Source organism: Podarcis vaucheri (genome assembly GCF_965113315.1).
Source record: "Podarcis vaucheri genome assembly, chromosome: 3".
Classification (NCBI taxonomy): domain Eukaryota; kingdom Metazoa; phylum Chordata; class Lepidosauria; order Squamata; family Lacertidae; genus Podarcis; species Podarcis vaucheri.
The window spans coordinates 60,592,004-60,605,504 of record NC_138761.1 but is presented as its reverse complement, the minus strand read 5'-3'; the positions used below and the strand labels follow the sequence as shown (position 1 = coordinate 60,605,504).

The following is a 13,501-nucleotide window of genomic DNA, read 5'->3' as shown; positions in this document are numbered from 1 at the left end:
ATTCTCGCTGCTGTAACTGCGTATTGAAAAAGTTTACAATCTTTCTTACTTATCTCATTTCCTACCAATCCCAATAAGAAGGCCTCTGGTTTCTTAATAAACGTATATTTCAACATCTTTTTCAATTCATTATATATCATTTCCCAGAAACCTTTCACCTTTTTACACTCCCACCACATATAATAGAATGTCCTTTCTTTTTCTTTACATTTCCAACACTTATTACATGTTTTATACATTTTAGCTAGTTTTACTGGCGTTATATACCATCTGTATACCATTTTCATTACATTTTCCTTTAACGCAGTACATGCCGTAAATTTTAGTTTGTTTCTCACGCAAATTGGGACCAGCTCAAAATATTAGTTTGAACAAGATCTCAAATTCCAAACAGCATTCATGAAAAATCAGGGTCAGCTCTAATTAAATACCAGTGGTTGCTGCTACAATATAAGTAATCAAAATATGGAATATATTTATTGTATTGTTACCCCTTTGCATGAATGTCCCCTGATGTGGGAACAAAAGCTTTCAAGAGTTTCTAAACTGACTCCTTAAAGATGATAAACAGGGGAGAGCCTACAAACCTACAAGCAAACAGTAGCAATATGATCTCTTCCTTCTTCAGAAGAGCCCACAGAACCCAATAAAAGAGATAAAATACAAAAATCAGATTAAGTTTGTTTGCAGAGCAAAAGCATTTAAGCAGGCCAAATTACTGGTGTGGAACCCCTCCCCACAACTGCTTAAGCTTTTGAACTTTGCCTACAGGCAATTGCAGTTATCATGAAGCCATAGAAAATGTACTAAGCCTCAGAAAAATATCAAGACAATTTACAGAAAGTATTTCAGCACCATTTACTGTGACATTATCAGAGAGCAGGATATTATTAGCGGAGGAAGCAGAAAAAGAAGAAGAAGAAATAAGTTATATTTGCTTTCAAAAATGCACACTCAATTTTTTGGGGGAAAGCATAGAGAAACTAATGGGTTGGCGGGGGAAGAGGCACCCAAGAAATATGTGCAAAAATAGCTGGACAGTTCAAAATATTTTTTCTTTTTGAATGACTGGCAATTATTCTGAAGGGGCTGGACTGACCCCTGAGAAATAGGCCTTATGACATTTAGCTCAAAAGCATTTTGTCTCTCCCCCACCCATTTTTTGTTTTTGCTGTGGTTGTCATGAGATCCCTACACTGTACTAGTTGTTCAAAGTCTGTAGACCAACTACATTCGTAAAGTTATAGCGCTTTATATGCGTTATAACACTGTGACACCAGATGGCACTGTGGAGTCCCATCTTTTGCCAACGGGATTTCCCTGTATGAAGTTTACAATGCGTTTTACTGAATCACTTCTTTGATGTGTCTAGATCCAACCCAAGTAGACTGAGTGGACAAAAGTATTGTCTGCTCTGACTGAAAGTTGCTTCCGAGCATTTCAGAACAGTATAAGGCAGGTTGCACATTTCATGAAAATTGTGGGCCCCCTACACGGGCAATATCTAGTACAAAACTGATTTATGCATAGACACCTGTGTGTCCTCCAGCACTTTGCTCAGTTTTCATGCTTTTAGTTTGCATTTTTATCCTGTGAACCATCCTGAGATCTATGGATGAAGGGTGGTATAATTAATAATAATAAAATAATAATAATAATAATATTGTTGTCAGTAGATTACCTCTCTATCATCACCACCAGCATTCTCCATTTCTCCCTAAGTAGCATGTAGACAGTACTCTATTTAAAGGGTTCCTTTAAAGATAAAGAACCATAAAACTAGGGAGCAAGGGCTGAGATTTATTATAAAGATAAAGGGACCCCTGACCATTAGGTCCAGTCGCTGATGACTCTGGGGTTGCGGCGCTCATCTCGCTTTATTGGCTGAGGGAGCCGGCATTTGTCTGCAGACAGCTTCCGGGTCATGTGGACAGCATGACTAAGCCGCTTCTGGCGAACCAGAGCAGCGCATGGAAACGCCGTTTACCTTCCCGCCAGAGCGATACCTATTTATCTACTTGCACTTTGATGTGCTTTCGAACTGCTAGGTTGGCAGGAGCAGGGACCAAGCAACGGGAGTTCACCCCATCGCGGGGACTCGAACCGCCGACCTTCTGATCAGCAAGCCCTAGGTTCTGTGGTTTAGACCCAAGATGTATTTACATCCCAAGATGTATTATATTTCTATTTAAATCAACATTGTTATTTCTACATTTGTATTTACACATATGAAGTAGCACGCACACATTTTATGGAACTGTTTTTGACAATGCCTGGGTAGCCACCCTAACTTGAGCCCTGCCAGAAAAATACATTAATAATAATAATAATAATAATATAATAATAATAATGTTATTATTTATACCCCACCCATCTGGCTGGGTCTCCCGAGCCACTCTTTTGAAGGGACTCCTCTGTCTTCAATCACATATTGCCAGAATGAATCCAAAAATGTATTATTTGTCATGAAAAGGTTGTCTTACATCTCTTCCTCCAAAATCCTCACAGGGGGAAAAACCATGTTATTCCTGCTGAGAGCTGCTGACTGGAGACAGGAATGTGTGTGCCCTGGGTAAGACTTCTTGTAGTTTTCACCTTTACACAAACCTCAGGCTGATTCCTCAGCGTTTTGCTTCCTGTTGCCTTGGGGGTGAAATCCTTGGCAATTCACGCATTCAAAATATCTCTGGTGACATTTGTGATCTCCCAAGAGGTGGGCGCTTGTTGCTAGGGCATTTACAGTCAAAAGCAGGTTTGCTGGTACAGAAGGTAGCTAGATTGACACTCCCAATATTGAGACTGCATATATATTAGGCCTCCCCCCCCCCAAAGCACCTCCCCAGCTCTGCAAGGAAAGATTGGCAGGACTCACAAATCCCAGAGGAATCAAATGAATAATTGACAATAGAAAAGAGAACACAGAATAGCTTTTTTTAGATAGACTTTTCCTCTCCCTCCCTCCCATCTAATCTGTTAAATAAGACCCCAATAGTTCGTTCCTTATCCAGTTTTTAGAAGGCTGTACTGTACAACTGAAGCAAAATTCAAAAATACTATTCAATTAGATAAATTGAGTCTGCATCATTAATAATGACTTTCTAATTTTCATGGTTGCAAAATAATAATAATAATAATAATAATAATAATAATAATAATAATAATAATAATAAAATACTTCAATGTTTTCAAGGCAGCAATTTCTGTTAGGATGTGGGAATATTCTCCATCTCTAAGCTAGTGCATCTTTTCATAATACAGTGGTACCCCGCAAGACGAATGCCTCGCAAGACGGAAAACCCGCAAGACGAAAGGGTTTTCTGTTTTGGAGGCGCTTCGCAAGACGAATTTCCCTATGGGCTTGCTTCGCAAGACGAAAGCCCATAGGGAAATCTCCGGGGACCTCTTTTAAATGCTGGTGGTGGGGAGCAAAGCCTTTCCCCCCCTCCGGCCTTCAGAAGAGGTCCAGGAAGGCTGGCGGGGGCCGAAAGGATTTGCTCCCCACCACCAGCATTTTAAAAGCAGTCCGGGATAGCAGGGAAGCGCTTCCCGCTATCGCGGACGGCTTTTGAAGGCAGGCGGGGGGGAGCAAAGACTTTCGCCCCCCGCCCGCCTTCAGAAGAGGTCCTGGACCTCTTCTGAAGGCGGGCGGGGGGCGAAAGTCTTTGCTCCCCCCTGCCTGCCTTCCCGGGAGAGCGGAGAAAGGCAGCGCCTTTCTCCGCTGTCCCGGACGGCTCTTGAAGGCAGGCGGGGGGGGGGAAGACTTTCGCCTCCCGCCCGCCTTCAGAAGAGGTCCAGCACCTCTTCTGAAGGCGGGCGGGGGGCAAAAGTCTTTGTCCCCCCTGCCTGCCTTCCCAGGGGCTTTTACATCGCCCCGGACACCGGAGAAGTCCTCCGCTGTCCCGGGCGATTTTAAAATGCCGCCCGCCAGCATTTTAAGATCGCCCCGGACAGCGGAGAAGTCCTCCGCTGTCCCGGGGTTTTTTAAAATGCTGGGGGTGGGAAGAAAAGCCCTTGTCCCCCCCCCAGCCTTCAGAAGAGGTCGGAGGACAGACTGTCCCCGGACCTGGTCTGAAGGCAGTTTCCATAGGAACGCATTAATTGATTTTCAATGCATTCCTATGAGAAACCGTGCATCGCAAGACGAAAAACTCGCAAGACGAAGAGACTTGTGGAACGAATTAATTTCGTCTTGCGAGTCACCACTGTACTGTGCTGTATTTGAGAGGTTAACCATTCACAACTGAAAAATGCAAACACCTAGTTTTCCAAGCCCAACCCGTCACCTTTTGAAATATAAAGTCCAAAAGCATAGCAATAATCAGAGGCTATTGCAGCTAGTCAGTCATTTACGGTCCACTGACCAAAAATAGCAGGATAAAAGTTGGTTACATAAAATATGCACATAAACTATTGCATAAAATATCAGAAGAGTAGCCACATTAGAATGTTGCAGCAAAAGAGTGAAACAGTCTTGTGGCAGCTTAAAGACAAACAAATGTATTATGGCCTAAGGTTTTGTGGACTCAAGCTTGCTCTTTCAGACACATGAAGTGTTTGCAGGTATAAAAAGGAAAAAGATATAAAATATATTAAAACATAATTTATAAAAAAATAGAGTCGGCAAAACAGATCACAGCTGATAAAACTGAATTAAATCTCATACTAATATAAAAACAGAGGCTTTTGCAGAGAAGAAGGATCATCAAAATATTAATTAAAGGATAACCAGGATGATTTCCACCCCCTAAAGAACTTTGTGGTCATTATACATCTCCTGAAAGCCTAAGGTACAATTTGCTTTTCTTTGTATATTAGCACTTGATATATACTGGCTTCTGAATGCCAGCTGCTGGGAATCACAAGTGGGGAGTTTGTGCTCAGGTTCTGCTTTGCACCTGTGAGAATGGGATGCTACACAAGATGGTCTACTGGCTTGATATAGCAGGTTCTTCTTCTATTCTTATTAGGCAACTAGTTAAGGCAGTTTGACTAACATTGTCATCGGTTTTATTTTTGCCTCAAGGCATTTTATCACAGTTGCCTGCATATTTTCAGAAGAAAAGGATCATTCCTCACTGTTGAGGTTTCATTTATTGAAGTAAGATAAGCCCCAATATCTGAATTCAAACCAATTTTGGCTGTGGTCCTAAGGAGACTTGGGAAGAAGGCAGACAGGCAGGTAGGCAGGCATTCCAAGTGTGGGAGAAGTGGTTTTGCAGCATGTATATTTGCTGCCCTGGAAACAAATGGTTTTAGCCTAGTTCAGATGCCCCATATCTGTTTTGACTACAGAGTGATCATGAGCAATTGAAAGGGAGAAGTTAGTAGGATTTGGGTTTCAGTTCTGGTCCAGACCTTGGGTGTTGGGGCTGCTTCCCTATGCCCCCAAATATTGTTCCTGGCCCCCACCCCACTTTCTCTCAGAAATATAGGTTCCCTGTATGAAATAGGTGCATCTCTCTGAGAAATTGATTGTGGAATATGTTGTGTAAAATGAAGAATTTTTGTATTTTCCTATTGTGAGTTCAGCACTTATTGTTTCTCTCCAAGTTATTTAACAAAAGGAAGTTATTCATCTGTGGGTGAGTTGACAGTATAAATGATGCTATGTTGTGTTCATGTTGTCATTACAATTAATCAAGCAAGAGAGTCTGACACATTCCAGCATTGTTCATCTTGAAGTTGAATGACCAAGATATGGTATTATCCATACTCTGAAGTTCAAGATGGGCTTCTTCTACTTGGTGACAAAAGTTTAGAAGAATAAACAATAAATGACAATAAATATTAGAAGCTGTCTTACTTGGTTCTAAGATATCCCAGCAATCAGACTGAGATGCCTCAAAGCTCTATATAGGAATTATAGAGAACCACACCAAATCTCCCAGGTCCATTCTTGACAAGAAATTGCTTTTCCAAAAATTTTCAAAATACCCTGTTCTGGAACATTGCCCCACCATCAAATTGAATGCCACATAGAACAGCATGGAAATAATGTGATGTGTCACCAAACTTCTGAATAGCTCACCTGTAGTAAATTGTTCATATTTTTTTTAAAAAAAGGAATGCAGTCAGGAACACTCAGGTATCCCACAACAAATGTGACACGCCCCAAAACTCTAGACATGAAGAATAGACAAACCTTCCTGCCTATCTCTCATGGGACTTCTGGGTAGGAGTACTCTCTACAGACTGACAAGCAGAGGGAGATGTCATGACAAGCCTCCATCTTGCCCATCTAGAATATGGAGAGCCAGCCAGCATTGGCTGAAAGACTATCATCCCTCTTTTATCTGTTGTTATTGTCAGATGAGCACATGAACTGTGTTAGTATTGAGGAATACATTCCACTCCCAGTGTTATCTTCTTAGTGTTGTTGTTTTGACTTAGGCAAGGAGCTGTGCTTTCTGAGCTTAGTTTTGTTCCACCAAAGCGCCGACGCCATGGATGGTGTGGTCTGATGATATCTATGGCCCCACATTGGATGAGTGTTTTTGTCTCATAAACAGTCATGGCCAATTCCATGTGCAACTGTTATTGCTACAGCTTCTCAGACATGCCCTGCACTTCCCAAACATTTAAGTGCCCTCTTTGGCAAATTGCCTGGTAGTAATGCCTATTAATTTCATGAGAAGTGTATTGTTAATTAAAAGACTGCCTCCTGAAGCTATTAACGTTAAAGAGATTTCTTCAGTGATTGGCATTCCAATATCCTCTTCTTTCCTATTATGAGTTCCATTAAACCCCAGAGGTTACTTAGTCAGTAGTATTGACAAAAGCACACTTTGAATAACCCTGGTGTGTTGCTAAATAACATTGGAATATTTGCATAGAACAGAAATCATGAAAGTAGGTGTAATAGCCTAAATTTTTCCTTAACTATATTGTAATAATACAAGTACTACTGACACCTGAGATACGTGTTTCGGGACCCACTCTATTCTTGTGAATGCAATATGGTTTAACTGTTTTTAATTCTGAATTCAAAATTGTTGTAACCTACCCTAAACCTGTTAGTGAAGGGTACATAATAATGTTGTTGTTGTTGTTGTTGTTAAGAAGAAATCATGTTGCTGTTAACAATAGTCTACAACTTCCCATTGATGCTGAGGATGACACAGTAATTTATTACATAAATAATAATAAATTATGGCATAATTGAGTGAACTACACAGTACTCCACTCTCTACAGTTGTTGCCAATAGAGGAAAATCCTGGCCCAGTGTGCCTGTTCCAGGAACGAGTGCCTCTCCCTGATACTTGCTTATCTGACCAGATACTATACTATCCCTTATGTAATCAGAAAGATGATGTATGGAATGGTGCTAATGGAATGGGGGTGTGGATTCAATTAATCAGCTTCAAAACAAGAGACTCTGAACCAAGATAATTTTTAGAGGCATGTCTCAGCACGGTGATTTTACTTGGCATTGGAAAATTCCTTATTAGCTAGAAGAACTGGTGAGCAGATGAAATGCCTCTCAATCCACTTGGAAATCACAGAAAGCAGCACCTAGCATACAGTGAAAAGATACAGCAAGCATGGCACGATGCAAACAAGACACCAAAACCTCCAACCAACCCCCGACTTTGTTGACATGTTAAGCCGTCTTTGTTTGCATTGTTCCATTTTATGTTTCTGTGTTCCACATTCATTTGGGCTTAAGCCAATCTCTGTCTGCCAAGTCACAATGATTTCTGTAGAGCTTTCTCAGGAGTCCTTCAGGAACGTTTGGAGCACCAGCCCTCCCTTCTCTGAGCTGTATGAGACATTCCCTTTCTTGATGAAGTAAGTTGGCAACTCCTCAGCTTCCTCCTGTGGGTTACACAAGGAGACAGCTGTTATCTGAGCACAGAACAGAGTATAAAAATGCTGGCTCCACCACCCCTGTGTCTTTCCTTTTTTCAACATTCATGCTACTTGCCCCTCTAGAAGCTTCCCTGCACCCTTCAGCACTGTCAAAATGGCCAGTTTATGAAGCAGAGCAACAATTTTCAGGGTCTGGGGCTGATGATGGTATGCCACTGTTGATTAATGGAGATACCACATTTTAAATACATATATAGAGCATGTTGCAGGCATAGGACCTGTTCATGCAGAACGTACCTTGTGGGAACACTCAGTCAAGATGAATATGATACTGTGAATCCCTGTTTTAAGCAGAACTCAGCTTTGGATATGCGCTAAGGAAAACTTACACACGATTCCAAGCTAGACATGAAAAGGTCTGTTCCCCATTTAGGTGGTCCTTTGCAATTTAGTCAGTAGAGGTCTACCCACTGCAAGTTCCATCTGATACATTAGTTTGATAGGGTTTTGAAAATTTCAGAAGACTGAAGAAGCAAAGGAGAAATCACAAATATAAATGGAGCAATGCACACACTGCACCACCATGGATCATACACAGCCTCAGTATCTGGAATGAGACTGATAGCAGTTCATAGACATATTCTCCCTTGTTTGTTGCTTTACATACACTATTGGGTTGAGATGAGTGGAAACTGCATTGAGATCACCAACATGGTGTCCTGCAAAAGATCTCAATACATATCCCATCAATACATGAAAGACTGTTTAAGTCTTCCTACCTGTTTACAGTAGCTTAGCCCCTCCTACACTGAACGCATATCTTGAACATGCCCCAATTTCATTGGATGCCTGGACTGGTCTGGACAACCATTCTCCTTTCTACTGTGAGCAGAGAATATGTGCAAAGAGCTTTTTTCCTGTGAGTGAGCATGTTGGTGGCCAATTTGGATGCCTTTTCCACCATTGACTGGCAGGCTGATGGGAAGGAAGTCTGCACCATTTTGTGATCCTGTCTCTCTTTCTGCTCCTTCAGACATGGCAGTCATTTAGAGTTATGTCATACCCCATGACAACCATTTTTTGACTGGACTCTGTGGCACTTTCCAAAAGTTCCAAATGTGCCCACTCACACAAAAAGGTTGACAACTGTTTTCCTGTACCTGTTTTCCATTTCATGGGTTAGTGTAAGAAGTTCCTATATTGTTTAGGGGGAAAGATTTTTTTTTAATGCTTTATTGAAATAAAGAAAGAAAAACGAACAAAAATTCATCCAAAAAGTAAAAACAGTAATATATGTTACATCAGATCATGATGAATTCTTCTTATGTCTATAACGACTTAGGAAAAAAGATTTCAATGATACCTTCCCACCCTCCTACTTCTTATTGCATGAGATCAGTGGCCCAAAAGAAGTTTCTGAGGCATCTGTTAAGATTTTCTGAAGCTTGACGAATCCGATTAGGCAGATTATAGGACAGGGCAATTTATCAAGGAAGCTTCTGGAAATGAAGTCTTGCCCAAAGGCCCAGCAATGCACAATATGATGTGCTTTCAGTACATGTGATACTGTATGATTGCAATCAGTTTCAGCTGGTCAGGAATATACCAGACAGCAAGATTGCCTAATGTTAAAACAGCTTCCCCTGTCTCATGACAGAACTTTTCAGAACACAATGCAATTCAGCAACATTGTTGCTGAATTTAGATGCTTCGGCCTGGGCAAAAACATTTGAGGGTTTTTGGGAAAAGTGAAAATATTTGCAATAAAGTAGTGTGTGTGTGTGTGTGTGAGAGAGAGAGAGAGAGAGAGAGAGAGAGAGAGAGAACCCTGATTTCACCTAATGGGAAATATAAGGTGAAGTAAAAGTTCATTGCTTAGATAAAACCTCTGATAAACTTTAAGGGAAAGCTAAAAAGAGTAAGAGTTATGTGGAAGATGTATGTACCAAATCCTTACATATGAGCATAAGAACTACTGGATCAGTCAAGCATTCAGTTCCCCACAGTGGCCAAACACTTCACGGTTCACCATGCATATTTCTCAGTACACAAACACAGAAAAAGGCAAACCAAATTATCAAAGGACTGGAGCAACTTATATACTGTATGAGGAAAGGTTCTATATGAGCTGTTTAGTTCAGGAGGAAAAATAAGTCAGGGGAGACAAGATACAAGTGTATAGCTGTATCATTTATATCATTTTAACACAACACTATACAAAAGTACATATGGAGTTTTTTCTTGCTGTCTCATACTAGAACTTGGGACCACCAGGACGGACAAGTAGTTTTTCATACAGTGCATCATTAATCTATGCAATTCACTTGCACAGAATGTAGTGGTGGTCACCAACTTGAATGGCTTTAAGAGTATTAGACTAATTCATGGAGGATAAGGCAATCAGTAGCTACCAGGCTCAGTTGCTATGTTGGAGGCAGGATGCCTCTGAATACTAATTACAGTGGTGCCTCGGGTTACATACGCTTCAGGTTACAGACTCCGCTAACCCGGAAATAGTGCTTCAGGTTAAGAACTTTGCTTCAGGATGAGAACAGAAATTGTGCTTTGGCGGCGCAGCAGCAGCAGGAGGCCCCATTAGCTAAAGTGGTGCTTCAGGTTAAGAACAGTTTCAGGTTAAGTACGGACCTCTGGAATGAATTAAATACTTAACCTGAGGTACCACTGTACTGGGAATCACAAGTGGGGAGTGCTGTTGCACTCTGGCCCTGCTTGTGAACTTCCCATAGGCATCTGGTTTGCCACTGTAATAACAGGGTGCAGAACTAGATAGGGTTTTGATCTGATCCAGTAGGGCTCTTATGTTCTCATTATTCCACACAAGATGTGCAGTTGGTGATTTGATTAGTGCTTATCTTATGTGATTCCCATTTCAAGTAGAGTGTCTCATCTCATTTATATCATTCCAGCTCAGAAAATCCATTTTCATATTTTGCAATGTTTTTAATGCTCCCGGGCAAGAAACTGAATGGACAACCAGTGAGATTGATTGAATGAATTCCAAGGTCACTGGACTTTGGTCCACAAGATAGAACACCAGTGGCTTTTGGCATCAGGACTGCAGCATGCTAATCTTCAGAATCCTAAAATTCATATCACCTTCCATTGTCAAGCAAGTGACCCTAATTAAGAATGACAAGTTTGTTCTTCCAATTTGTCCTCAAGTATATTTCATTCCCACTGTAAAACTAGCTCTTATCATTCTGAGTTTTATGATTATCCTGAACTTGTTAAAATCAAATGCTGCTTCTTGTGGCAGGTTTGCACAAAACAGAAGTCATAGACAAATGAACAACATTGTTTATCATTCCAATAAGCAGGATGTGTTTATTAAATATGACAAGTGCAAATTTTCTTGCTTGAAAACAGAATCATGTACTCTGCTGCTAGCGGTTAGAAAGGACTGCAGCAAACAATAATGAAGAGAAATGAAAGTTTGGACCAAACATTCTGTTCCTATGTAAGCTAACAGTAAAGTTTCAGTTAACTTTATAATAGTTGCCTGGCAACATTTCCCTAAGTGTGTCATGTATCTGAACCTGAAAGTTTCAAGAGAAAGTTAGATGGCACAAGCTGAGACGTGGTTTGTAGATATGACAGACCTTGCAAAAAGACATTTCTGGTCCTCACATATTATGTGGTGTATGAAACATTTGTGTGTGTTCCTGAGCAGTTTTTTAACTTTGTTTCATGGACAATTGTAAGGGTTTATGCGGTGAGAAGAATGATAAGAAAGACAGCTTGCCCTGAATTACTGATCTCCACTCTGCAATGCACTGAATCCAGGAAATAACATAGTTATTATTTATTAGGGTTATATGAAGCCTCCAGATTTGGAGGCAATATGCCACTGAACACTAGTTGCTACAGCTGGCAAGGACTAACATTTCGTTTATACTGCATGACCCATTGCACTATGGAATTGTGGCTTTTTGATTGATATACTGCCATGTCAAACTTACTTTCATTCACACCAGTGGGTTTAGTGTGACACAACAGCAGGTGCCATTATACATGTCATAACTATAACGTGCATGCATGCTTTGGTCCTCCATGTTTCCCCTTGCAGGAAAGAGCTGTACACTAGAATACTGCTGCAAATTTTGTCACATGGCATGTTCCATTAAAGCGGGGTGGTGGTGGGGTGTTAATGGGGTTGCAAACAATCTTTTTTTTCTGCAAGCAATTAACACAGAAAGGAGCATCAAATTTCTGCTAGATTTCCAGAAGCGACTTTTACATTGTGTGAAAGCTCACATAAAATGTAAACATTATCAGGTAAGGAAACGTCCGGAAAATGGAATAAAGTGCTGTCTAAATGCAGGTACAACACAATTAACATTTGAAAGTAAATTCATCACTTGGAAAATAGCTTAACTATGGGTGTGATTGACCACAGTAGTTCCATTAGTGCAAGAACTTCTGGCTGAGGAAAGGAACTTCCCCTCCCTCTCCTCTCCCCATGCCTAAATAAATTTGCCTAAGTAAATTTAAAATTACTTGTTAGTTTACATTGTGTAATGCCTTTTAATGTGATTCACACTGTGATTTAATTAAAGCAGTAGTTATGAACATTTTATTATTAAAAGGTGACAGTTGCTCACAATAGGTCCATTGACAGCTACTACCCCGAAAACCTGGTGGATCATGAAAGCATGCTGTGTACTTTTGAGAACCATCTCCTAACACTCTGCGCTCCACTATTCCAAAACGGTGGTGGCTTCCAAGGGGTTGCTGGGATGTATCGTTTGAATTCTCCAGCACCTCTGCTACTGAAGAGACCTCGTTGGGGCACTCCATCTGGTTCATTTCTGCTGAGCAACAAAGTAAACTCTATACTTGACTAAAAGGAAGAGGTATGAGCTGGAGTGGGACCGAGTTTAGATGCTTAATGTTGGAAGGGTGCTTACCTTTACTTACCTGCTAATGACATGCTGCCATCCTGATCAGTCAGGTTACATTTTGTTTCCTTAGTATTTATTTACATAGTACATTAATGCTCCCATTTCCTTCCATCGTGGAACTCAAGATGGCAGACTTCTCAGGTAGTCTTTCATCCAAGCACTGCCCAGACCAGACCTGCTTATCTTCAACAAGATAGTTGCATCATATTCCCCCTGGCACATTTTATAGTCACCCTGAAATCAGTAACCTCCCAGCTCACTTCAGTCAATGCAATATTTTATACAATTGTACAGGACAGATCTTATTGTGACCTATGTCTGATGAAGGCCCGCATTCCTGACCACACCTGCAGACTGAGCATATATGCATGCTTCCTGAAAAGAACACCCCGCCGACTTCATTCCGCAGGAAGTGCCACAGGATAGTGGCCATCCTGTGGCATCCAAGCGGCCGCGACACATTAATGTGGCCAGGGGGCAGACAGCTTTAAGAGTTGCGTGGTGCAGAAGAGGGAATCCGGTACAGCTTCTCCTGAAGCGGCGCGGCAATCTCCCCCTTTCCATGCAGCCATTAAAGGCGCAAGGGCTCTTTTTCGTTTCGCCACCCTAAGCCCGAGACCCTATCTTTAGCGAGACCCTCCCCTCTGTGGAAGAAGACGCCCTGTTGAATTCGGCGGGGCTTAGTCCCATGTCTGCGGGCGTTAGGCCAGCCTAACCAAAACAGGGCAGCAGCGTGAGGGCCAGAGAGCGCCAGCCTCCTTTGCGCCTT

General features: G+C 41.4%; 1 long non-coding RNA gene across 1 annotated transcript in view; it reads right to left on the bottom strand.

Moving 5' to 3' along the window:
- Positions 1-7,214: 7,214 nt before the first annotated feature.
- The window catches only part of LOC309528141, a 49,403-nt gene continuing 43,116 nt past the window's right edge, over positions 7,215-13,501 (bottom strand). The window contains exons 2-3 of the long non-coding RNA XR_014217563.1: positions 8,200-8,334; positions 7,215-7,816 (exon numbers count right to left, since the gene is read on the bottom strand). This is a non-coding gene — a long non-coding RNA (uncharacterized lncRNA). The remainder of the gene's footprint in view (positions 7,817-8,199; positions 8,335-13,501) is intronic.